Below are 27,637 nucleotides of genomic sequence, written 5' to 3' on the forward strand. Positions count from 1 at the left end.
GGAAGGTTTGGTAAGAAATGATAACATAAATTCATCTTACAGGTATTAGTACAACAAATTGACCCCAGCGGCATCTACCAGCCTATGTGAATGTGTGTGTGTTTATGGGCCCATGTAAGTATATGGTAGTTGAGTACCTGAGGTTGGTAACCCGCTGGATCAGTTTTTTTGGTAGCAGAGCTATGGTTATATTTTATTAACTAGTTAGGTGAAATATTGAATTTTTAATTATTGATTATGTATTAACAAACCCGTTTGTATTTTGTTTCATGTTGTTTGGAAATTCCCGGGAATATTGAATTGCGGGTGGTGAATAGAAACCACACTGCAGTGAAGTTACTCGTTTGTGGAAGATAGCGCTGTAAGGCTATGCAAGGCTGAAAGTGCTGACTTAGGGATTAATTTGTATAAAAGTGAGAGTGATTGATTGCAAAGAGTTCGCTGGTGAAACTTTGGTCTTATATCACCTAGTAAGGGTAATGCCGAAGGAGTAGAAGGTTCGTCGGCGCTTGAGTGAAGAGTAAGAGGAAGAGTTTTACTCGTAGTGTGTGAAGAGTAAGCGGAAAAGTTGGACTCGTAGTAAATGTAAATCAACTTTCTGATTTTAGCGGAGCAAACAGATTAGCGTATGTTTCTATGTTGTCATTTAATGAATTTTGAATGTAAATCGTAAGAAAAATAGGTTATTCGTGTTACCTTGTAAAGGAGGGGTCAGTTGCGGGTGCTGCACTGACGTCACAGAGGGCCGCGCTGGGATTGGTTGGAACAGCGGGCCTGTGACTAACGCGAAATTGTAAAGGAGGGGTCAGTAGTAAGGAGTGATACTGACGTCACGGAAAAGCCGCGCTAATATTTGCTGAACACATAGCGTGAAACAGAATTAGATTGGTTGAAAGAATAGAAGCCGTGCTGGTATTGGTAATTTATTCGAGTAAAAGCAAACATTTGATTGGTTAGTAGAATAGCAGCTACAAAAATAGTTGACAGTGAACTTTGCATGTGGAGACACGATCCAACTTTAATAGGGACTCACCCAGACAGAAGGTATTTAGGATTTGCCAAAGAACAATATATCAAAGGATCGACACCTAAGATGTACGGAGAAAAAAGAAAAATGACATTTATGCAGAAAATAAAAAATTACTTTAAAAAGGATAAACCCATTAAGACTAGAGAGGGAATTCTTATCCCTCCTCTGAAAACGCCTGCATCATACATGGTGAGGGAAAGAGGCTATCATACTTGTGTATGGATGGAAAATTGGATAGAATATACAAAGAGTGATGGAGTTCTATCCTTCCCAGAACATGGTACGTTTAATGGGAGAATTCGACATCATCTGAGATTCAGAATGAATTAGTTAGAGCCCCGACCAAGATTAACACAATATGAGGCTTTAGAAGAATTGGAGACTGAAGCATTTGAGCGCGATAGACCCAGAAGTAGCAGAAGCTTTAGAGGGTTTTATCCTAGACTACAGCGTGAATCACAAGATAATCAGATGAAACAATGGAGACAAGCAATGGTGGCTGAAGGATTATATCCTGTACTAATGGCTGAGGAACAGTCTAGAGGCAAGTGCACAGAGAAGACCAAACATTTAACGATGACAGGTAGTGGAGAATCAGAAGATGATTTTTTGGTGGACATTTTAATGAAAAACCCTCCACTTTACCAAGAAGGACTCAGTAGAACTACTCCTAGTGCCCCGGTTTTGGGAACACCATTAGTTCCACACGTTATACATGACCCAACAAATGGAAGTGTACTTCAGGAAAAAGAAAGAGAGGCAATAAATAAGAATAGAGAAGAATTAATACAGAAAACAACCCAATTGAGTACCCATCCTGAAGCGCTGACTATACCAGTGCATATAGGTCCAGTGGTTCCACTATATGGAGATAAAACAATCAGTCACAAACAACCAGTCATGTCCACACCTACAATTGTACCTAGAAAAGAGAATATAATAATTGATGATCGAGGCAGTGAATGTGATTCGGGGATATCATTAATGGATTTGCCGATAAGAAGACAGATAAATGAAACCCAGAGAAGAGTTACACCTAGTTGTTCAAAGGAAGTACAAATAGAGACATCTACAGGAGTCAAGCGTGCCACAATAGTATCACCAGAAGAAATAGAAAGATGGGCACAGGAAATAGATAAGCCAAAACAGCCACTGAAAATTTTAGATATTTACAAATTGAAAGTGGAATTGGAAGAGATGATAGCTGGAAATGTGGGAATAGACAGGCTGAATACTTACAGTGAAGAAGAGCTAATGTTCATTTGTACAAGTATCACTAGAAATACAAAGATATTCCAAGAGAAATTGACAGACTTATCTTCTTAAATGGGAGTTGAAATAGGGAAATCCAAGGTATTACAGAAACCAAACAGAGCAGAATTCAGTGATAAGGACTTGGAAAATATGAATGTGTCCGGAAGAAAATTACAGGTTAAAGAATTAATGACCATTTTACAAAAATGGTGGGATCTAGACAAATGGAAAGCTAGATGGTTGAGAAAAAAGGAAGAGGCACATGCCAATCAAACAACTTCTGAATTTTTTTTTAAAGAAACAGGAAAGGTAGAAAGATTATGTCCAATGAGAGAGGTACCGGGAGGAGGATATGTACATGTTCCATGGACTAGACAGGATATTTTATCGTTTACAAATGATTTCCTGAAGTTAAGAGAAAAGCCAGTTGAATGGTATCGGCAAGTTGAAAGATTTGTGAAGGTTTCTAAAGTATTGTTAAAAGATTTGGATGGCTTATTTGACATACTGGTACCTGCTGATTTATGGACAGAATGTACAATTACTGTTGATTGGCCTAGTGATGAATACCCGAGAGATGCGAAAACAGGAGCCCCTTCAGAAGAGGTAATGAAGAAATATCACCAGGTGATCACTTTCTTGAAAGGGAAAATTCCTCCAAAAGAAATAGACTGGGTAAAGATAGATAGAACGTCCCAGGATAGAAATGAGTGCGTACATACTTATTATGAACACCCACTGCAGGTATTTAAACAGTATAGTGGTTTTGAGAACATTGGAGATAAAGATTTGGGACATTTTGTGTATCGATTTGTTACAGGAACCATCTGCTGGACCCCTCCCAGACTGGGTTTCGGCCCCGGCATGGGATTGAGACTGCGCTTGTTACAGTGACGGAAGAGGCCAGGAGGATTATTGATCAAGGAGGCACTGTCACCATCTTCCTCCTGGACCTGAGTGCCGCTTTCGACACTGTAAACCATAGCATCTTACTTTAGAGGCTCACCAATTTAGGAATCTCAATCCATGTCCTCAGATGGTTTAAATCATTTCTGTCTGATCGTTCCTTTCAGGTCTTTGAGAGCAATCCCACCTCTCTATGCAAACCTCTGGGATGTGGGGTGCCGCAGGGCTCTTCGTTGAGCCCCACGCTCTTCAACGTTTATATGGCTCCCCTGGCTGCAATCGTCTGCCCTTTTGGGATAAAAATTGTGACTTATGCCGACGATACCCAGCTGCTGGTAGCCTTAAATCAAACCCACATACAGACAAATAATAACATGAGGGATTGTTTAGAAGCAGTTGCCTCTTGGATGACCTCATCCTGTCTCAAATTAAATGGGGACAAGACAGAGCTGATGTTCTTGGGCAACTCTTCTAACATCATCAATAACTCCTTCTGGTCAGTATGCCTTGGACCAACTCCCACCCCCAAGGACTGAATTAAGAGTCTGGGTATCTGGCTGGATAAGTCTCTTAACTTTACCCACCAGGCAGCCAAACTGTCAGCTAGCTGTGTTGGTATTCTCAGGTTTATCCGAAAAATCCTTCCCCTACATCCCTTTAAAGCCAGACAGATCATGACCCAAGGTCTCATACTTTCTCGTTTAGATTTTGGGCATGCCCTCTATCTGGGGGCTCCCCAGGCTACTCTTAATAAGCTTCAGGTCATTCAGAACTGCGCAGCACGAATTCTTTTGCAGATCCCTCGCCATCTGTCAGTAAAATCTGAACTAAGGAAGCTCCATTGGCTTCCAATCAGGGAAAGAATATCCTTCAAGAACCTATGTATCGCCCATCGCGCCTTTTGGAAAACAGGCGCCCCCATTAACCACTCCCTGATCTCCCCTCACCTTCCCACCAGACATCTCAGATCAGCTTCCATGTTCCGGACCACGGTGCCAAAAATTAAGAGAGCCAGATCCAGTGGCCGGTTGTTTTCTCACAACTCGTCCACACTCTGGAACTCTCTTCCTTTTCACCTACGCTCAGAACCTAACCACCTATCTTTTCGAAAAGGGCTAAAAACGCTGTTGTTTAATACTTCAGATTAGGTCTGCTTCTTGTTTTACGCACACACAGTTCTATACAGCGCTGGGACGCCTTAGGGTAGCCATCGCGCTTTACAAATGCTCTTTTCATTCATTCATTCACAGGATTGAAACCAGAAATTCGTGACATGATTTGTCAGCACATGTTGTGTTGGCAAGCGAGACCGATAGATGACATTCTCAAATACGCAATGTATTGCGGAGTTGAAATTGACAATAGACGAAAGAAGTTATTTGAAAAGGTGATGTGGGCCCAAGTAAAATTAGCAGAACAGCAGGAACTCCAACTAAACAGTCAGACCGGAAATCAAGGAAAGGGAAAAGGCCAAAATGAAAATAATGGGGGAAAACAAAAAGGACGAATGAGTAGAGAGGAGGCAAAGAAAAAGTTTCCCTGTCATGGGTGTGGAAAATTGGGGCATTGGAAAAACGAGTGTAAAAGTATTCAGAATAATAATGGCCCAAATCAAAATTTAAATCCACAGACGCAGAATGAGGTGATAATGAGTCAACCGCAGCAGGTTGTAAGTCTACAGAGTCAGTTGCCACCTGCTCCAATGCCAAATTTTGTGAACCAGGCCAAGTATAGTGTGGACACCGGATTTCAAGGAGGAAGTGCTAAGAAAAATTCTGTAACATCACAATTTCTTTTACAGGATACTTATTTCGATGACAGCGACCAATGACGGTGCCTGAGGGGGGAGGAAAAGGAGTGCGTACTTGGCGCATCCTTACCGGTAGATCAGTCAGGTCCATATATTGATGGTAAGGTAGAAGGAAAAGATATTACCTTCTTGTTGGACACTGGTGCTACCCTTTCCACTGTGAGAGCAGCAGACATCCCAAACCTACCCCTCTCGGGAGAAGCGATCCAAGTAGTGGGCATTTCAAATAAACAGATTAGAACCCCTATTACAGAAACCAATGGAGGTACGCATTGGAAATTTCAGAAAAATGCACAAATTTGTGGTATGTGACTCCAGTCCCGTAAATTTATTAAGAAGAGATCTACTGTGCAAAATGAATTGCACAATATTTTGCGCGCCGGACAGTGTTGCACTTCAAACCCCAGATGAAGACGGAGTCTACAAAATCATATTAGCTAAACAAGGCACAGAGGTAGACAAGATGTATTCCATGATGACAAAAGACGATTTACCAGATGAGGTCAAAATGACAGTAAATCCAGATGTGTGGGATTTTACAGGAAAAGAAGTAGGGTTAATTGCAAATGTAGACCCAGTAAAAGTAACTGTGAGGGAAGGTGCAGTTTACCCAAATACTTGATACTACAAAATGAGTCCCGGAGTTAAAGCTGGTATTGCAGCAGAAATTGATTGAATGATTGAACAAAGCATTCTAAAGGAAATAATGAGCAGTCCCTGTAATTCACTTATAATTGGCATTAAGAAACCCAGCGGGAAATATAGAATAGTTCAAGATCTAAGAAAGATTAACAAGATTGTTGTGCCTTGTTACCCGGTAGTGCGCAACCCAGCAGTGATTCTGTACCAGATACCATGGAAAGCAGGATGGTTTACTGTAATCAATCTATGCCATGCCTTTTTCTCCATTCCGTTACACCCAGATAGTCAGTATCGTTTCTCATTTAAGTTTGAGGACCGTATTTTAGTCTGGAATCGCGTTCCTCAAGGGTATACTGAAAGTCCTTTGATTTTTAATCAAATATTGAAAAAGTGTTTAGAAACCTTAGTGCTACCCAGGAGATTAGTACTGGTGCAGTATATTGACGACTTGTTAGTCGCGTCTAAGACAAGAGATGACTGTGTTACTGATTCAATTGCCTTGTTGAATAATTTGGCTGATGGTGGACATAAGGTGTCCACAGAAAAATTGCAGTTTTGCAGACCCAGAGTCAAATATCTAGGACACCAAATAGAACGCGGAGTAAGGAAAGTGACTCCTGAAAGAATAAAAATAATAAGACAAACGAAATTGCCGCAAATCCAGAGAGAATTAAGAATGATCATTTGGGTTGTAGGATACTGTAGGCAGTGGATTGTAGGGTTTTCTCTGCTAGCCAACCCCCTAATACAAATGACCAAGAAACGAGCAAAAGATCCAATAGAATGGGATGATGAAAGTATGGAAGCATTTGTGAAATTAGGGAAGTGTTTGTGTGAAGCTCCTGCCTTAGGGATGCCAGATTACTCAAAAGAATTCGCACTTTTTTGTTGTGAAAGAAATAGTTGTGCACTCTGTCATAACCCAGAGACATGGTTTGATGCGACGTCCAGTGGCATGCTTCTCTGCTACTTTGGACCCTGTAGCCTCAGCTTTACCTGGTTGTTTAAAAGCAGTAGCTGCAACCTGCATGAGTGGAACAAAGCAAATCAATTGTGATGGGACATCCGGTAAAGGTGCATGTTCAATTGAGATTCTTTTAACAAGAACTCAAACTCAGTATCTTACTCCTAGTCGGATGACTAAGTATGAAAGAATTATATTGGGTGCTGAAAACGAGACAATAGTGAGGTGTGCAGTACTTAATCCTGCCACCTTATTACCAGGTGTATATGGAGAAGAGGTGAGAGATGAAGTTGAGCACAACTGTTTGGATGTGACTGAACTTTTCACCAAACCCCGTCCAGACATATAGGAAGAACCTTTGAAGAATGCTGAACATGAGCTATTTGTAGGCGGCTCGTGTATGCGCCATGAGGAGGGAGGACTGAGTGCTGCTTACGCTGTGTGTACATTGGCTGGAATAGTCGAAGCATCCTATTTACTAGGGGTCAAATCTGCACAAGTAGCCAAACTGATAGCTTTGATTAAAGCTTGCAAAAGTGGGAAAAATTGGAAAGTAACCATTTTTACTGATAGCCAGTAAGGTTACGGGGCTGTGCATGATTTTGGCCAGCTTTGGATGGAGAGGGATTTCTTGACTTCTTCAGGATCCCCAATTAAAAATGGAAATTTCGTAAAAGAACTGCTTGAAGCAATACAATTACCAAAAGGAGTGGCAGTGGTCAAGTGTGCCGCACATCAGTCAGGAGATAACTATGTGACAGCTGGTAATAGGTATGCTGACCAGGTTGCCCAATACTGTGCCAGAAATAAATTGGCGGTAAACAAGAAAAAAATTGGAATTATCTGCCAACTTATGCTACTCTCAGGATTGGAGACATGGGAGGAAGTAAGACAACTACAAGATGAGGCAGAAATGAGAGAAAGAGAAGAATGGGTGAAAGTAGGGTCCAAAATAGGTCAGAAGATGATGTATGGCTTTACCTAGATGGCAGGCCAGTAATGCCCGACTGTATGCTTTCACAATTGGCTCGGATGTATCACGGAGACACCCATATAGGCAGGGATGCCATGATCAGACTCATTAGGCAGGATTAGTTTAATCCAAGGTCCAGAAATGTAGCAGAGAGTCTATGCCAGAGATGCTTAACCTGTCAACAAATGAATCCAGGCAGAAAAACAGTGGTCAGTATGGGAAGAATTGGAAAAGCAGAAGGTCCCTTCATAAGGCTACAAATAGATTTCATACAATTGCCACCTTGTAGAGGGTTGAAGTACATACTTGTCATAGTTTGTTCTACTAGAAGAAATGACAGTATAACAGTTGCCAAACTATTGTTGAAAGAACTGATTCCACGGTTCGGTTTTCCAGTAACTTTGGAATCAGATAGAGGGTCTAATTTTAATAATGAAATAATTCGACTAATCTGTAAAGCATTTAAAATTGAACAAAAACATCACTGTGCATATCACCCAGAGGCTTCTGGAGTGGTAGAATAAATGAATGGCACTATAAAAACAAGACTGGCAAAGGTATATGGATCCACCCAACTGGAGTGGCCTGATGCTTTACCTCTTGTTCTGATGGGACTGAGAAGCATTCCTGACAAGAATACAGGATTGAGTCCCCATGAAATACTCATGGGAAGAGCAATGAGGCAGGCATGTATACCAGGACACAAACTGTTGAATATAACTGATGATTTGATATTGGACTCTTGCAAAGAACTGGCTGACCTAGTGCGTTCTATCTCTCAACAGGTTGGAGAGGATGCAGTTGCCAGGCAGCCGGATCAAGCACATGATCTAAATCCCGGTGACTGGGTGTTGGTGAAGAATCACACTCGAGAGTTGTGCCTAGCACCCAGGTGGGAAAAACCACATCAGGTTATATTGGTTACAGCAACAGCAGTGAAATGTGCAGGCTTGCCTAATTGGATTCATGCAAGCCATACTAAGAGAGCACCTGACAAGGAAGGACCCCAACTGACTCAAACAGTTGAGGCTGAAGAAGGTTGTGCAGCTGAAGGATCTAGATTAACAGATCCTGAAGTAGCTGACCAAGAACAACCGAGCATAAGTCCGGATGACTGGATACCAGTGGTTGACATACCTGAAGTAATCGTGAGAACAAGTATTCAACCCAGGTTAGAAAGAGATGAGAATAGTGAGGACCAGATAGGTATGGAAGAACAAGCTCAGGAAAGTGAAAATACAACTGTTGGAGAACCTGAGCAGGATCAGACAAGGAGAGAACAATCTACTCAGACAGAAGTGGATGAAACCATTCTTGAGTCTGAGGAGGGACAGATAGGTCTAGAGGAACACGTTCAGGCTGCAGAAAACCAGAGTGCAGTAATACTTGAACAGGACCAGTTAGGAAAAGAAGAACAAGTCCAGGTAGAAGAAGAAGAGAAAATCAAAATAAAACCTGAACAGGGTCAGACCAGGGAAGAAGAACACATCCAGGCAGAACATGACGTTACAAAAATAAACCCTGGACAAGGACAGACAGAGAGGGATTCTAAACATGAAGACAACCAGATTGTGCCACAACTTATTTAAAATAAAAGAACACTCGAAGACAGTGACAGTGCAGTGCAAGCAAAAAGGGTCAGAAGAGGTGATAACTGGCCAGGTGGTGTAAAAAGGTTGAAGTATCATGTCAAGACAATAAATGAAGAACCTGAACAGGTAGATGAAATTTCTAGTCAGTCTGGGACATCTACTGATAAGCCCAAATGAAGAAGTGAAAGATTAAAAGTATTGAACAATAAGTTCAAGGGTCCTGAATGGACATATGTAATTCTTGAAGAATTCGAGAATCTAGATTTAAATGAAGAACGTGATGAAGAAATAAATGCAGAACAGATTGTCAAAGAAGTGAGACCAACCTGAAAATTCCCCAAGAATTTATATTTCCCAAATACTTCAAAAGTAAAGAAGAGAAATCTTCTTAGCCCAAAATGGCTGATGATAGGGCTGCTGGAAAACCAAAACGAAATTGTGTAAAAAGATGTTGTAGAATATGCATATGTAGTATATTTTCGGTACTTATAATTTGGTTAGTACTAACAGTAGCCATCCTTTATTTGATGGTTACAAAAGAAAAGAATAACACAAGCACACATGAAAAGGTAGCTAACATTAAAGGAGATAGAGTAGCATTAGAAGCACCAGATTAGTCTAAAATCAAAAGAGACAGAGTAGATTAAGGAGCACCAGATGAGTTACATATACAGCACACTGTGACAAATAATGTCACTGCTGTAAATGTATTTACAAAGTTATTAGTGCAATACATGAAGACTATGGAAGTTAGTGATTGCTATGTGTGTATAAAATTACCTGCATCAGTAGCAGAAGGTGTAACATATCACCATGTTCCCTTAACCTATGGTATTTCTTGTAGTATTTTAGCAAGTTTGTTTTATAGAACAGGAAAGTTGCAATATTAATATTCCAATGTAGATGTGATTTTTTCTGAGGTTCCTATGCGAAAATGCATAAACCCAGTTCTTAGTACTAAGGATGCACAGTTCATGGGAGAATATTTTCTAACTATGAAAACAATACATATAGCTGAAGCACACAAGCAAAATCTAACATGTAAATGACACGAAGAAGAAAAGATATTTTTGAATTTAGTTGAGCAAAGGATACAGGACTACCAAAGAAGGGCCTCTGAACCGAAACCTCAAATACCTCAATGGGCAGAGAAGGAAGAAATTAATACAACTAGCAAGACTCATGCTTTTAAAAGAAAGGGAAGATCTGCCTCCATAGATTAAAGACTGAATATAATAATGCATTTATTGGTTCCAGTGAATGTGAACCCAATTTCTTAGTTATTGGGGGATGGGGACTAAAAGGTGGAACAGATCCAGTATTTCCTGGAGTTTATTACGTGTGTGGCAATAAATCCTATTTCAGGCTACCTGATCATTGGTACGGGAGTTGCTATTTTGGAATAGTATTCCCAAAGGTGTACCATGTGAAAAGAATCACTGGAAGCAATAAAGACGCAAAGGAACTAACACATTCTAAGAGAGCTTGTTTTTCAGAAATATTAGGTGATACATTTAGTGCATTGATAACTTCAGTGGGAGTAATTCTGAATTCATTGAAAATTTGTCAGCTATCTAGAGTAGTTGATCGGTTATTAACTGATATTGCTGGAGGATTTTTGATGATCAATACAGAAATGGTTGAAATTAGATCTATGGTTTTGCAAAATCGACTTGCTCTTGATATATTATTGATAAAAGAGAGCGAAGTCTGTAAAATGCTGAGGAGGCACATAATAGAAGAAGATCGCAGAATAATGAAAAATTTCCTAGCTAACGTAATGGAAAGTTTCAATTCTATTAAGGACTCGGAGGCGAGGATTAAGCTCTATCTTTCTTTAATTCCAATAGCAGCACTTCAAAGATAAACAAAAACCACCGTTCCCATGAACCACAGGGAACATAATACAAAACAATAGAGTGTCCATGGCTAGACAGTCTGACATCCATGCACCAATCACAGGGCTCCTGGGGGTATGTAGTCCTCTGTCCTTATCCATTCCTCCTCTTTCGATGCTGTAGGCCAGCCAGTCCCAGATCCTCACTAATCCTGTTTGCCAGAATCGCCTGCGGAAGCAAAGGACAGTGTAAGCGAGAGCATTGGCTAAGGCTTAGTCCTATAGGGAAGGAATTCCGTTACAGACATTCAATAGGTACAAGAGAAATGCAAACTCAGAAAGAAGAGCTATTACTTTCCCCAGTACGAGGGTGGGAAAGGTATCCCCAGAACTGATACCCTGGGTGGGATAATCCTTGCCTCCGAGTCCTTAATAGAATTGAAACTTTCCGTTACGTTAGCTAGGAAATTTTTCTTTCATTCTATGTCAGGACCGGAGGCGAGGATTATGCTCGTTTAAAGCTTGCTCACCACCAAATGTGCTATATCCAGCACTGGTTTTAAATAAAACCTTTTAAAGGTGGAGTCCGAAGACCAATCTGCCGCATTGAGAATGTCTTCTAGACGAGCTCCCAGGGTAAACGCCTTAGAGGCCATGGCCCCTCTGGTAGAATGGGCACCAAAAACGTGGAGACCAATGCCCGCCTCCTGCATCACCCAACATACCCAACGGGCTATCGTGGGGGAGGAGACCGCCTTGTGCGGTTTCCTCAGTGCGATAAGCAACTGTCGTTCTCCGGGAGGGCGGAATTCGTCCGACATTTCTTCGTAAGCTTTGAGGCAGGACACCACGCAAAGCTTAGGAGAGTCCGGAAAGGCAGGATAGGAAATGGAGGTGGTACCGCATTTCGTCCGCCTTCGGATAGTGAAAGTAACCCCAGAAGGGGAGAAAAAAATCCTTCCTGAGACATCCAGCGCCCGAACATCCGAAACCCGTCGACAAGATATAAGACAAAGAAGCATGGCCAGCTTGGCTGAAAGCTCCTTCCGAGATAGAAAACGGTTCGTTTGCCAAGACAAGAAAAGGTTCAGGACCTGGTTCATGTCCCACAGCTGGGAATAACAAGGCTCCGGCGGTAACGAAAGACGGATGCCCCGAAGAAGGTGACAAACCTAAGGGTGCTCACCCACCGGGGAGCCGTCCACTAAGGAGTGGCCGGCCGAAATGGCCGAGCGAAAGGTATTGATGGTTCTATAAGCCAAACCGTCTTCAGCCTAAGCGGCCAAGAAATTTACAATTGAAGTCACATCTGCCGCCACGGGATTGAGATTCCGGCGCATACACCAACGCACCCAACGCCTCCAAGTAGATCGGTATCGCTTGACCGTACTATCGGCCCAGGCCTTAGACATGAGCTTCTCAGCTGTTCCCAAAAGGCCCGGGATCGCCCATCGTCCCCGGTAATCCGCCAGGCCATCAGGGCAAGAGATCCCTGCGCTATGAGCGGGTGAGGAACCCCGTCGGGATCGAGGAGAAGAGTCGGGAAGCGGGGTAGTAGGATTGGAAAATCCCAGGAAAGTTCCAGAAGAACTGGAAACCAAACTTGAGATCTCCAAATCGGAGATATTAGCACAATGTCTGCCCCCTGGCGACGCACCTGCACTGAAACTCTCGTTAACATGGCAAACTGGGGAAAGGCATAACCCGTCTCCTCTCTCCAATCCTGGAGAAAAGCATCTGTGCTCGCCGCCAGAGGATCCGGCTGCCAGCTGAAGAACCAGGGCAGCTGGAAATCCAAGCGGGATGTGAACAGATCCACTGAAGACGGGCCCCAGATGCTCTGGAAGTCCGCAAACACACCCGGGTGTAGCTTCCACAGGCTCACGTCCTGAACATGCCGCGAGTGGAAATCCGCCACTTGGTTGTTGCGGCCCGGGAGATATTCCGCCGTGACAGAAACGTGATGGTCGAGGCAATACTGCTAAAAATTCGCCGCCAGGTCGGATAGCGCTCGAGAGTGGGTCCCCCCCAGGTGGTTGATGTAACGCACCGCAGACATGTTGTCCATCTTGACGAGGACGCAAGAACGGACCGATTCCTTGGTCCAGCACTTGATCGCAAAGGATCCCGCTAACAGCTCCAGACAGTTGATGTGAAGTCGCTGCTCCTGTGGTGACCACACACCTCCGGTAGCAAACTCGCCACACCGTGCGCCCCATCCGGACCTGCTGGCGTCGGACTCGATAACGATATCGGGCGCGGAACCGAAGATCGCTCGCCCATTCCAGGCTTCCATATTGGCAAGCCACCACTACAGTTCCTCCTTGGCCACGGCCGAAAGGACGACTTTCTGGGAATACGTGAGGCCCCTGCGAAGGTGGCGGGCCTTGAGGCGTTGTAGGGCCCTGTAGTGCAACGGGCCCGGAAAAATCGCTTTTATGGAGGCTGAGAGGAGACCGACTATACGAGCCAGTTGGCGGAGGGAGAGGCGCGACTGTGCAAGGGACCTCCTGATCTTGTGACGGATCTTGGTCATCTTGCGAGACGGCAGGCTGAGGGTGGATGCCACCGAGTCGATCACGAAACCCAGGAATACCACTTGCTGGGCCGGAACCAGGACGGATTTTGCTTCATTGATAATGAAGCCTAAACCCTGAAGGAGATCGACCGCCGTTTGAAGGTGAGCCGCCAAAACCCGAGGACATTGGGCCATAATCAAAATGTCGTCTAGGTAGACGATCATGCGCATGCCGGACGCCCTCAAGCGTTCGATCGCGGGCCGAAGAACCTTGGTGAAACACCAAGGGGCGGACGACAGACCGAACGGGAGGGTGGTGAACTCGTACACCTTGTCCCGCCACTTGAACTGCAAAAATCTCCTGTGAGGAGGAAAAATCGGAATCGCCAGGTAAGCGTCCTTGAGGGCCAGGCGCGCCATCCAATCGCCGGGCCTGAGGAGATCGCGCAAGAGATGGATGCCCTCCATCTTGAAGTGGCGGTATACCAGCCACGTGTTGAACTCCCTCAGATTGACAACTGGACGCTGCGTTCCGTCGGCCTTGTCGATCAAGAAAATATTGCTGAGGAAACCTCTGGAATGAGGCCGCGCCTCGACGATTGCCTGCTTGTCCAATAAGGCGAGACCTCCAGGTCGACCAGTGCCATGTCGGCGGCTGAAAAAGAGAGAGGGCGAGGGGGAACCGACTGGGAAGGTTCCCCATGGAACTCTATGTGGAACCCTCGGATCGTCTGCAGCACCCACGCGTCCCCCGTGACAGAAGTCCAGGCCTGGAAAAAATGCGCCAGGCGGCCCCCTACTTTTAGGAGGGAAGAAGGAAGAACACTCACCGGACGAGTTGGAGGCTCCACTGCCCCGACCGTCTCTATTTTTCCCTCGGCGACCTCTGACAGCTCCTGGCTGTGGCCTCTAACGGCCGGCGGATCCTGCTGGCGACATACTGGGCAACCTTCTCTGAGGGAGCCCAGTCTGAGGAGCGGGGATGCAGAATATCGTCGGGATCCAACATGTCAGCGCAAAGATTCTGCACCTCGCTAGTCGGTTCTGGACGGGACGGCCGCCAGGGACGGGATGGGCCGGCCTCGTCGTCAGGTTCGTCAGCTACATCCCCTGATGGCGCGGGAGTCACCGGTGTAGGGTTGCTTGCTAAGAACGCCTGCTTAAGGCGAGCAAAGGCATCTATATCCACCCCGGCCTCTTTAGGCCGTTTAGAAGGAAGAGGCTGAGTATCAGCAAGAGTACCACCGGAAACAGGGGAGGGCGGAGGAAGGTTCTGCGCCCTGGCTAACGCCTGCTCTATTCTACGGGAAAGGCGATCCTCCAAGGGCCCCATGGCCTGCTCAACTGCCTTGTGGATAGAATCATCCACCGCCTCATGAAAGTCCTTATCCCATTGCAGGGCCGCTAGGGGATCCTCCTCCCACTGACCGTCCTGCTGATAAGCCTCCTCGTCATATGACTCCATGTATAGTCAAGGGCTTCAAGCAGGTAAGTGGGGCAGAGAGGGTAACCTCTGTATGAAGGGGGGCTGGGTGTCAGCCTAAATAAAGTGCGGGGCCTGGTGCGGTGATAAACTTAGGGCACCCTGCCAACACAATATGGGTCCCAATACTGAGCGTTATTGAGGCCTAAAAGGTACAGACCCCACCCCCAAGGCGATTGGAGAGATTTACTGCTTAATGGCAGATACAGACTTGCTGCCTAATGGCAGATACAGACTCACAATGCGAGCGTTCGAGTAAGCTCAGGGAGGGGGGGCGTTCAAATAAACACTGCCTCAGGGCAGAACAACAGACCACACGGGCGTAGATGGCAGGGCAGGCTCCTCAGCGAAACGTCTCAGGCATTGAAAAGCGCGCGATGAATGCGCGGAATGCCAGACGTTTCGTCTATGAGGCACGCGCCAGGTGCCCTCTAGCGGTAGGAGGAGCACAGCAAGCCTGGGCACCACAATGACCGGCCGTTAGGGAGAGAGAACGCTCCCACGGCCGGGCGAGGGAAGACTGAGTAGCGGCTCCCTTGCAAAGCACCTGAAGGAAAAAAAGTATTAAAATCGGGCAAAAAGCATTATGAAACGCAACACAGAAGTTGACAGGAAACGCGTTACAAAAGGGCACGCGTCAAAGAAATCAAGCCGATCCAAAAGATAACCATCAGTATACAGCGCGCGCGAAGCGCGTTCTAAACAAACAATCTGTTAACATAATATAATATGACTCAACATTCCCCACAACAAAGTTACGAGGGAAGGGTAAACGAAAGCACTTATCTGGCTGCAGCATTAAAGAAAGTGGAGGAATGGATAAGGACAGAGGACTACATACCCCCAGGAGCCCTGTGATTGGTGCATGGATGTCGGACTGTCTAGCCATGGACACTCTATTGTTTTGTATTATGTTCCCTGTGGTTCATGGGAACGGTGGTTTTTGTTTATCTTTGAAGTGCTGCTATTGGAATTAAAGAAAGATAGAGCTTAATCCTCGCCTCCGGTCCTGACATAGAATTTAGGAGGAAGATAGTGTCAGAGAAGGGTGCAACGCAGGCGTCGTATCTAGAAGAGGTCATCTATCCTGTCCCTGAATCCTGTCCTGAGCCTTTGTCACCTGATCTCTCCCAGGGGACCCATTCCACCTCCTTGGCCAAGGGGTTGGTTTCCACACCATCCTAGGTAACTATAATTCTGTGTAGTATGTCATCGTACTGCTCTCTCTGTTTTCTCCCTAGTCAGGTACTGTCATCGTAACTCATTAACTTTGTTTAACGATTATTCTGTCTTAAATTTTATTCCCTTCCTTGGAGAAAACGGTGTTCTAATTGTAAATTGGTTCTTGGCTCACATGAATTTCACTAGGTAAACATTTGAAACTCTCCAGAGTCTTTGGTTATTTAAAGAAGGTATTATTTATGTCAATTTTTACCTACAACAGTTAACTAAAAGGTCCATTGACCAGAGGAAAGTACATTTGGTCAGAAGGTTTTGTTGCGGGGATTCTGCTCATGCACAGAACTATGCACAGGAAACCAGGACCTCAGTGAATTGTGGTGTACCAAAAATCTCACCTCAGTACCCAGAACCCCTATCCGACTAGCATCAGTGTCTCATTCGTTCTCCATATAATTTCGAAGCTACCAATGATTAGACAACCCAGAACAAGCGACTTACAGGCACATGCATCAATGTTAAAGATTGTGATTCCTTATTTGCGATTTTTAAGGAATCTCAAATAAAGACTCGCAAAATGAGATGCATCAAAAAAATTGCGATAAATTAAAGAATCGCTAAAAATCGCAAATATAATAGCGATTCCGGCAATTGCGAACTCGCTATTAGCGATTTTGCTATTTGCGAAATCGCAATTACCGTAGTCACTTTTTGATGCATCTTGATGACATCAGAATCAGGAAGTGAGCAGCTCCAGCCTCATTTTCAGTGCACAGTCTCAGGGAGAGGAGGGAGATGGCTCTGGGAGCTGAACAGGAGTGGGACAGAGACATTGGAAACACCTGGAATTTCAACTAAATGGAAGCTTCACAAATAGCAGAGGACAGCCAAACAGGCAGGAGGAGGAAAATAAAGTTTTCTGAAAAAGAAATTGACACCCTCATTGAGCGAGTAGTCCACAGCCATGATAAGCTTTTTGGCAAATTATCATTAAAAGTGGCAGAGCAGGAGAAAAGAAAAATATGGATCCGAATCCAAAACAGGGTCAATGCCATTGGGGTGACACACCGCACCATCGAAGAGCTGAAAAAACGATGGTATGAATTGCGCAGTCGGGCTAAGGTACGCATTGCTGACCGGCTCACGGAGGCAATGAAGACAGGTGGGGGAACACCGACAGACACTGGGAACACTCCCATGGAGGACTTGGTAGAATCCACAATCCAGCATGAAGCTGTTGTTGGTGTGACACAGCTAGACACGTCAGGAGCAGCAAACACATCTGAAGGTAAGATGAATGCATGTTACCATTGTCCTCAATTGTAAAGGTAGAACATAACCTCAGTACAGAACAAGTGCACACTTTGAACATCCAGTACACAATGTATTTTAAAAGTGAGGTGCATTATGGAAGATGTAGTCAGGTCAAGCATTTACAATGACAAACACACAAATATGAGATAAACAACTCTAAATAGTGTAATATATCCTCAATTTAATAACAAGCCAAAAATATATTACTGTGACATGACATCACAGACATTAATTAATGCTGTTTTGCACTGTTTAACCTCACAGATTCACAATGTGTAGAAGCTGAGGATAGTGATTTCCAGGACATGCATGACACCAGCGCAGTTGAACATATGGACACACCCGTGTAGCCATCACGTGCCCCAAACTCACACAGGGCAACTGTCCCACCACTGGTCACCATGGATTCTGATGATGAGGCTGATGCAACACCAGATGGCAGCCATGGCCAGACCACTCCCATCCCAAATCCACAAACACAGGTCCGCAGAAGCAATGTCAGAGTCCGGCGTAGAAGAGCTAGATCACTCAGAACATGGCGGGAGGAGCAACCAAATGATGTCTGGGGTGGTCTTGAGGGACAGATGCTCCGTATGCAGCGCCTGCAGACCAAGAACACACGTGCAGTACAGTTACAAATTGGGAAGATGGCAAGCAACATTGCAGTACTGTCCGATAGTGTGCAGCAACTGACCAAGGTCATGCAGGAGGGACAGGTATCCCAGAAAAGACACCGTCGTGAACTAATGCAGCACCTTAAAATGTATGCTAAATCAAACAATAGGCTGGCCACAACAACTGCACTGCTGGCACGTAGGTCTGTGAGCATGCAAACAGAAGTGTGCCATTTGAGCGGGTATGTGGCTAAAGCACTGGACCAGGTGACAAATGCAGTGGAATTGATTAATGCTTCCACAATTGCGGCCAACATTTCCACGCAGGAAGAGGGTAGTGAGGGGGCCTCAAGCATAAGTAGTTTGGCAATGCCAGTCGCCACTGCAGGAAGACGCAACACACGCAGCAGTACCCCCTCCGCTTCCAACATTAGGGATGGCGATGCTGGCTCTGACAGGCGCCTGGGTGTTCGTGGGAGAAAGCGCTAGACTGCCATGTACAATAACATTCCAATATGGTGACGTAACCATTGTTGTAATCTGACCTTTTGACTGACTTACAAGTAATTATTCATTTTCAATCAACTTATGTCCATTACTCAGAATCCTGTGCCACTGGTCACATTAAAAGTGTGCTTCAACACTCATGTCATTATTTATTTAATTAAAGATTACTTTGATTGCAATATAAAGTTTCTGTGTCATCATTACTCATCTCAGAAATTATTTTGAGTGATGTCCAATATTCTCCTGTGCCCTTCTGCTGCGCTTACCCCTTGTGCTGCACAGTGGTGTGGCACTTGCTGGTTCCCATCCTCTGAGTCGCTGTCAGACACCTCGATTTCCATTCCTCCCATTGTCGCAATATTGTGCAGCATGGCACATGCTGCTTCTATCTTGCAGCATTGTTCAGGGTTGTACTGAAGTGCTCCACCAGTCTTATGGAGACATCTGAATTGGCTCTTCAGCAGCCCAAATGTGCGCTCTATGATGTTCCTTATTGAAATATGTGCTGAATTGTACCTCTGTTGATTGGCAGATGTGGGATTGAGGTAAGGGGTCATAAGGTAATTACGCAAGGTGTATGCGCTGTCACCTACATGTAAGTAAGCAAAGGGTCAGTGGCAGTTTGACATTGACATACGTACAATGACTGTGAGAATCAAGTACACATATTTACCAAGCAGATGTCCCTCTCCAAATTCTCCGCTGACAAGACGGGTGTGTATGCCACTTTGTCTGAATATATAAGAATCATGTGCACTCACGGGAAATTGCGCAACAATGTCAGTTATTATGTTTTTGGCATTGCAAACAACCTGAATATTGAGGGAATGGTAACATTTCCTATTTCTAAATAAATATTCCTGTGCTGCAGGGGGACATATTGCCACGTGGGTGCAATCAATACAACCCAAAACATGTGGGAAGCGAGCTATCTGGTAAAACTCCTGTTTAGTTTTCGCAAGGTCAAGCGCGGTGGTAGGGAAATTGATGTGTGACCCGATCAAGGCCATCATGGCATCAAGGAATGCTTTGAATATTATTGAAAGTGCGCTTTGTGACACACCTCCTGCTACAGCAATGACCCCCTGAAAACTGCCTGACGCCAGTAGGTGTAGGCAACATAGGACCTGCACATGCGTTGGGATAGCATAGGTCCTACGTGTCTGTCGTTGCAGAATGGGATCCAATTCATTGATTAGATCATGGATCATTGCTGCATTGAGCCTATGCTTATCGTATATTTCATCCTAGCAAAGTTATGTGGACGCTGAAAATGCGCTCATTTATTCGCCTCCGTCTGTGTCCTGCAGCCTCATCCTCCTCGCCATCAGGTAAATCCCTGCCATTGTGAAAGGTGCTAGCTCATTCTGGGTGTTTTTAAATAGGTTTAAGTTGATTTTCAGCTGTATCTGATTTGCACTCATGATTACCACCTGGTTGTGATCCTTTTTATTTAGCTCTCGTAAAATTGCGATTTTCTGTGAAATCGCAATTTGCGAGTTTTCATACAGATATTTTGCGAATCTTTATTTGCGATTCGCTATTTGGGAGACACAAATACAGAATCGCAATATAAATCGCAGAATGTTTAGCGATTCTTTATATTTGCGAAAACTTGTGTTTTCGCAAATATACAGTTGATGCATTGCTACACGCTATTTTGCGATCGCAAAAGCCATTTTTTAGCAATTCGCTGATTTGGCGATTTTTTAAACGCTTGATGCATGTGCCTGTTAGAGTACTCTCAGGAATGGTGGGAATCAGAAACACCGTTTCGTTGTTATTCTCATATCAGTCCATAACAGGAGTAATCAGAGACACGGAAAAGTTTAAAATGTTTATTTTTAACTACGTGCTCTAAGGTGCAGTACTTTGGCTAACATAAGCAGACAAATGATCAGAAATAAAACCATCAGTATTGTTACAATTCCATAGAAAATGAAGTGAGAAATCATTTTACAATGATAGTGGAAACAGGTGCTATAATACCTTGTGAACCACCCTTCCTTGGCTAGGAAGCTAGTTTTATATACTAATAGAAGGTCTCTAGGTTTGAATGGGGAACCCCATACCTCAAAGATCAGCTTAGGTGAATCACATCACAGGATCAGCTCGGCTCTCTGTGTCTGGAAAGGTTTTCTCCAAGTGTCTGAACCATGCATGCAAATGCAATATTAAAGGCACCCGAGTTTCAGATATTTGCAGCTCTGTGCTTGTTGTGTCTAGAGCGTGGGCCTATCAACCTGAATTCAACATCATACATTGTTTTTTGACCTTGACGGTTTCTGCACACAGTGTTCAGACTAAGGTTGCAGTGCACGTCTAGAGATGTGAACAACAGACCGTTCTCATGTGAATAAAAAGCAAGCAAGCAGTTTTACTTGTAATAACAGCTACCTATAGTGTTGTGTGCAAAAGCAGCAAAGTGGCAAGATGGCGTTTAACTTCTAAAGTGCTTATGCTAACATAGCAATGTGTGCACATAAAACCCTGTCTTCACTACAGTTTGGTAAGAAATGATAAGATAAATTCATCTTACAGGTATGAGTGCAACAAATTGACCCCAGCGGTATCTACTAGCCTATGTGAATGTGTGTGTGTATATGGGCCCAGGTGAGTATATGGTAGTTGAGTACCTGAGGTTGGTAACCCGCTGGATCACTGGAACTGCTGTAATATTCACTAGGGACAGGTCTCTCTGTTTGCGGTGTGATGACGTATGAGGTTACAGGACCGAGTTCACCTGTTGTACTGCAGAGAGTTGTGGGAGATAATGTCCATTCAGTAGTAGGAAAAAGACAGTTACTATACCAATCCAAATTAACAGGAACAGGATCCCTAATGCAAGCCAAACATGCAACCAAGGGGACACAAAGTAAGTCTTTTTCAGCCAGAGAGAGAATTGTCGAAATTTTTCTTCCTTGGAAATGGGTGGCATTTGCTCAGGTTCACTTGGATCTGAAATGAAGGCATCGAAGTTGATGAAGTAGCTAGATGCAGTCTGATCTATCTTTGGGAGCTCAGCAGTGGTTGTAGAACTGGCAGTTGCTTCTTTTGAAGACACTTTGATGGAAAGGTCATTATTGGGCCGAATAGTAACTTGCATTTCAGTTTCATTTGGATGTAGTTCTTTTTTCAACCGGTGTAATTCGCACTCCATTGTTTGCTACTCCATCTTCTTGCGCAGAGAAGTCTTGAAACGTTATTAGTCTTTACATCTGAACTTCCTTTCTAGTAGCGAGAGGAGATCTGGGGCTACTCAGGACTCCACGCGGCCTGCTGTTGAGAATCGGCCACATAGTGTGGTTTGATCAAATCAATGGAGACAAATCTTTTTTCTTTTTTACCGGCAAGGGGCGGAAGAAGCACTGTTCTTGTTCCTTGAACCGCCAGGACAGCAACAGGTGTTCTATAGGATGGCCAAAACTCCTTCTTGTCCATGATCTTTACTCTGACCAGGTCCCCAATCTTTGGGACCCAGGCAGGCCTTGCAGGAACTGGTTTCACTTCCCCAGTGGCAGTGTGTTTAATTTGGATGTTGCTTTGTAATGCCCGGAATTCATTGAGTTCCTGTAAAACAGCCAAATGATCATTGAATTCAAATGGGTTTACATCTGCCACTGTGCTGGCACAATTGAGATCAGGTACCCACATTTTTGTCTTAAAGAGGTTCTAATAGGGGGTACGTCTTCCCAAGGATTACTTTGCCATATTGTTTAGTGCCCTCTGGACCCCATATAGGTGATTGACCCAACTACCACCCGCACCTAATACCCTTGCTGTTCAGGATTGCTTTAGGTCCCAGTTTTTCTTCTCCACCACCGAATTTACCTCAGGATGGTTGGGGGGAGGAGTACTGCAAGGCCATGCCCACACTTTCCATGGCTTCCTTGTAAGCCCGAGAGCTAACCGAAGGCCCACGATCTAAATGTAACGTGCCACTTGCGTATGTCCCAATGAAGACTCGCAATTCCTTAAAAACCGTTTGAGCGTCAGCCGAGCGCTTAGGCCAAACCCATAGAAATCTAGAGCATGAATCCACTGCCACCAAGATGTACTTGTACGCCTGGTCTGAATTTAAGGGGCTTCAGTGATCCAAATAGACACATGCGAGAGGTCTGTCTGAAAGAGTAATAGTGTTTGTGGTGGTCGTGCTACGGTGGAACCTTTCATCTGATGACAGAAGTCGCACTTTAAGACATAAGCCTTTGTCTGTTAGAGACAAACTTGGCCACCAGAATCGCCAATTCAGTAACAAAACTGCAGCAGTGACTCCTGCGTGTGCAGAGCCCAGAACCTCATGTGCAGCTAGAATTAAACCTAATCTGCTATCCATGTTTGGTATTACTCTATCCCGCACTCCTTGATTTGAGCATACGGTGTGTTTCGCACATCTAATTTATAGGAATATTTGAGTGGAGATCCTTTCGGAACAGCAGAGCAGTTCTTTGAGGCATTGACAGCTATCAGTATGTCTCCATCTATCTCGTGCTAGAACGAGTGATTGCAGCAATGGCAGTAGTTCGCACTGTTGCCTTGGTGGCTCCATCAGTCAGTGAATTCCCTTCAACGTGTATACCAACATGCTGATGACGCAAGTTGTGAATAACTTGAGCCCGTGGCAGGCATGCTTTCAGCTTTGCCACTTGTTCCCATAACAATTTATGTTTAATTGTGCAACCCTTGGAAGCTCTAAACCCATTCTGGCCCCAGTAATGAAGATATTCATTATAGGACTGCACACAATAAAACGAATGGCACACTAGCAGTGTGGGGAATTCCCGATCCGTATACTGTAGTTCTATTATAAGGGCTTTCAGCTCTGCCAACTGCGCTGTACAATCTAGAGATTGCATAGTCATATTGCTAGGATGGAATTTACCGTCCCACATACATCCCTTCACAATAGCACATGCTGTGCCATACCGTTGTTTACTTCCTGTGGCAGGCTACGCAGAACCATCAGTATAAATGATGTATTCATATTTTTCTAGAGGCATAATTTCATTCGGGAGAGAGTATTCTTGTTCGTACTGCAGGAATGCTTGTGTTTTTAATGTAGAATCGTATTTCTAATGTACATCTGTTGCAGTGAGAGAATTAGCCCATTGTATCCATTGTGGATGCAGTGTTTTCGCATTTGGAATGCTTGCTTTGGTAACAGCTTCTAAATTCGGTACCGCGGTTACAACAATAATGTATTTCTCCTGTGCTAATGCTCTTTCTCTCACTACAGCAGTCTGTACTGCTGTCAATATTTTTTCAGTTTCCACAAATTGCATTTCCACATTTGCGTATAAATGTGATTTGTATGCAATTGGGACTGTCTCACCTTCATTGAAAGTGAGGTATGTATATCCTAATACACCCGGGACCACCCGGATCACCAGGTTAGTGGTATTCATGCGTGTGTGCAAATGTTTAGATGCTATAATGTCAGCCTGAACTGAATGTAGAGTATCTGTGTGTTGCTGCGTCCACTGATGTGGTTTGAAATCAGGTTTGATTAAATCGTAGAAAGGTATTACTTTTTCTGCATAATCTAGAATGCATGTTTTGGCAAAATGCAGAAAACCTAATATGGATTGCAAACTGTGGGACTCTTTGGAGGTTGGAGCAGCCCGCAGTTTTCTAAGAAGTTGGCTGCCAGGCTCTTGCCTTCACTTGACAGCTCATATCACAAAAACAGGACATTGAGAGGGGCAATTTTAGATTATTTTAATTAGAAGGGGGGAGAGCGGGCATCCCAGACGCGTGCCTCTACTAAGGTTAAAGGGAAGAGACTGGTGACCATTAACTACAACCCACGAGTGCGGGAGGTGAAACTTGGCCCGGACCATATTGAGAAACCCCTCTCCAAAGCCGAATCTCTGCATAGTGAGGAAACGAAAGGACCAGTCTACCCTGTCAAAAGCCTTTTTGGCATCTAGCCCTACCAGAATAGCAGGGATCTTAAACTTAGAGACTTTTTCCATAAGATGGATGGTATGGCGAAGATTATCATATGTTTGCCGCCCCTTTATAAAGCCAGACTGGTCCGGGAGAATGAGAATAGGCATCAGGTCCTCAAGTCTGGTGGCCAAGATTGAAGAGTAAAGTTTTGCATCTAGATTAAGAAGGGCTATGGGTCGAAAGGAGGCACAAAGTTGAGGGTCCTTCCCCGGTTTCGAGATTACAGAGATGACAGCTCCAGGCATGGAGGCCGACACCTTGGCAACAGGGAGGTCAAATGTGGGATCAAGTCTGAGGCATAGCACTAGTAAAAGTACGCCGTGAGGCCATCCGGCCCCAGAGCCTTGTGCAATTTAGGTCTAGAGATAGCCTGCCTGACCTCCTCGGATGTGATGGGGGGGTCTAACGATTCCGCCATCGATGGTGTGAGGCGGGGGAGCTCGAAGGAATCCAAATATTGCTGTTGCAAGATATGATCAGGGGGAGCTCCTCGGTAGAGGTCTCCATAGAAAGCTCAAAATATGTTGGCTGTGCTGGTGTTGGCGTGAGTGAGGTGACGTCAGTGTCCAGTATGCCCCCTATATACTCGCTTTCTCATTTTTCCCGTAACTGACGTGCTAGGTGGCTCCCCACTTTATCCCCCTGTGCATACGAAGTCTGCCGCAGTTTGAGCAAGGTGTATTTGGCCATAATATTGTAGATAGCCCTGAGCTTGCCCCTTTAGGGCCGTGAGTTGTCTTTGTAACGCCCGTGGGGCTGCTCCTTGTGAGAAGCTTTGGTGGCCACTAGTTCCACCTCTAAGGCCAGGCGTTCCACCGCTCTCTGTATGTTAAGGGCAGCATTAAGTTGGATGCATTTACCCCGCAGTATGGCCTTAAAGGCATCCCAATTATTTTGCGGGGAGGTGGAAGCTGGGACGTTAAGGGTGAAGAATTCAACAATAGTGGCTCTCAAGTCTTCCCGGAGAGATTTGTCCCTAATGGTAGACGTTGGGAAATACCATTGAGCAGTGTTGGGTTTAGGTCCCCCCCACTCTAAGCCGATTGAGACGAGACCATGGTCCGAGATGGAAATTGGCAGAATTTGAGCAGCCCGGAGAGGTCTCTGAAGTACTTGAGTAATGAAAAGGTAATCGATCCTAGAATAAGTGTGGTGCACATGAGAGAAGTAGGTATAGTCTCTGGTGTCGGGATTCCGTAGTCGCCACGCGTCTAGGAGGCCTAGGGTGTGGAATTTTGCTTGAGGCCTTTGAGAAAGCAGGTGTGCGTCATCCTGTGTGTATGGGAGCTGTCCACTGTGTCATGCCATGTGAGATTAAAGTCGCCCAGGAGAATCACTGGCCCTTCCGCGAAACTAGCTATTGAGTCCAGCGTGTTAGAAATGAAAGTCGCCAGCCCTGTGTTAGGCGTGTAAAGAGAAACAAAAGTGCACATGATGCCCCGCAACCTCCCCTTTACCATAAGGACTCTACCCTACTGGTCGGTCTTGACTGCTTCCGGCTGGAATTGGGCGGAAGACCAGAAAAGCAACGCTACCCCATTGTGTTGGGTGCTGGCCAATGATTGGTAAATTAAGGGGTAAGCTCAAGGTCGGAGTCACTTATCTTCCGACTTTTTCAAGTGGGTTTCCTGGAACGCCACTACCTCAAATTGACGGTCGTTAACATATTTCCAGATATTTTGCCGTTTTTGTGGTGAGTTAATGCCTTTAATGTTCCAGGATGCTATTGAAATCATCCAAGAAATTGAGAGAACCCCTTTTGCCATTGATCTCCCCCCAAGTGCCACCCCTCACAGAATGTAACTGCTGCAATGGTGGTAGTCTGCTCGTCCACCAGAATTTGTCCTCACGTGCCCAGAAGTCCTGCCTCCCTCCAGCACCACCAAAAGGTACCCCCCCCTCCCAAAACCAAATCCCCCACAACCCCATAGAAAAACATGCCTAGGCACCAACAGGCCCTCGGCAGGAAACGAAGACGCGAAGTAACATGTCAGGCAGTACAGCCAAGGCCCGCACCCCCTGCTGCCATGCTGCTGTAGGATAGAGAGCACTTTGGAGAGCTGTTGGTAACGGTCTCACCGATGCAATGTCGCTCGGAGAGCTGGCGCAGTCCTTCCACAGCTATGTTGATCTCTTCCGCTGGGCCCACGTAGTCCCACATGAGAGTGCGGTATAGGGATCTCAATGCTCCAACATAGAAAGAGTCCTCTGAGCATCCCACAGTAGTCACTTTGATGTCGATCCATTCTTCAAAACCATTTGCCATGACCGGGTCTCCCGCCTGGGTCGGCTCTCGCCGGTAGAGGGACCGGGAGTGTCTCCCTCCATTGGCACCGGGAGGCCAAGGACTCGCAACCCCTCGTTCAGCTCAGTCACATGATGAGACTTGTTCCGATACTCAAAGGTGAGGCCAAAGGGATAGGTCCAGCGATAACGGATGTTGTCTTCTCGAACCTTGGCTGTGACAGGTCGCATGGATTGTCGACGCGCCAGAGTGGCAGGCGCCAAGTCCTAAAACAGGGCACATTTATATCCCTGAAAGGAGGCCTCGTCTTTCTTCCTCGCTGCTCCCAGAATGGCTTCCTTCGTCTGGAAGGAGTGCATTTTTACCAGCACATCTCTGGACCGACTGCATTCGCCTGTCTGAGCCGGCCCCACTCGGTGAACCCGGTCAATCTTGATCTTCAGTTTACGGGGGGCCAGCAGCTCTGAGAATAGCCCTACGACAAAGGCCTCGAGATCAGGCCCTTCCGCACCCTCCACCAGGTCTCGGATACATATGTTGTCCCTCCGAGACCTGTTCTCCAAATCCTACACCTTCAAAAGAACCTGTTGCATTTGGGACTGAAGCGCTAGCTGGGATTCGTGGAGGCTGTGAGAACGAGCCTCAAGGGCCTGTGCCTGCTCCTCCACCTCTAACACTCTGGAGCCCACCGCATCCACATCTTGTCGTAGGGAGGTCAACTTCTTGGTGAGGTCGGTTTTCAATTGATCTACGATAGCGTGTAGATCTTTCTTCATCTCTTGGCAGAGGTCTTTTTTAAAGTCTTGCAATATGGCTA

The 27,637-nt window shown here is 45.2% G+C and overlaps 1 protein-coding gene across 2 annotated transcripts in view; it reads right to left on the reverse strand.

Moving 5' to 3' along the window:
* Nucleotides 1-27,637, reverse strand: part of LOC146871743 (G protein-coupled receptor 61-like) — a 184,147-nt gene that overhangs the window by 129,223 nt on the left and 27,287 nt on the right. Inside the window, exon 2 of one of the 2 annotated variants that reach the window (XR_014959599.1) lies at nt 17,758-18,104. The exons of the other annotated variant lie outside the window; for it this stretch is intronic. The gene's annotated coding sequence lies outside the window, so the exon portion shown is untranslated. Of the gene's footprint in view, nt 1-17,757; nt 18,105-27,637 lie in introns of those variants that run through there. 2 annotated transcript variants of the gene reach the window in all.

Source organism: Triturus cristatus, chromosome 1_1 (genome assembly GCF_964204655.1).
Source record: "Triturus cristatus chromosome 1_1, aTriCri1.1, whole genome shotgun sequence".
NCBI classification, from domain to species: Eukaryota; Metazoa; Chordata; class Amphibia; order Caudata; family Salamandridae; genus Triturus; species Triturus cristatus.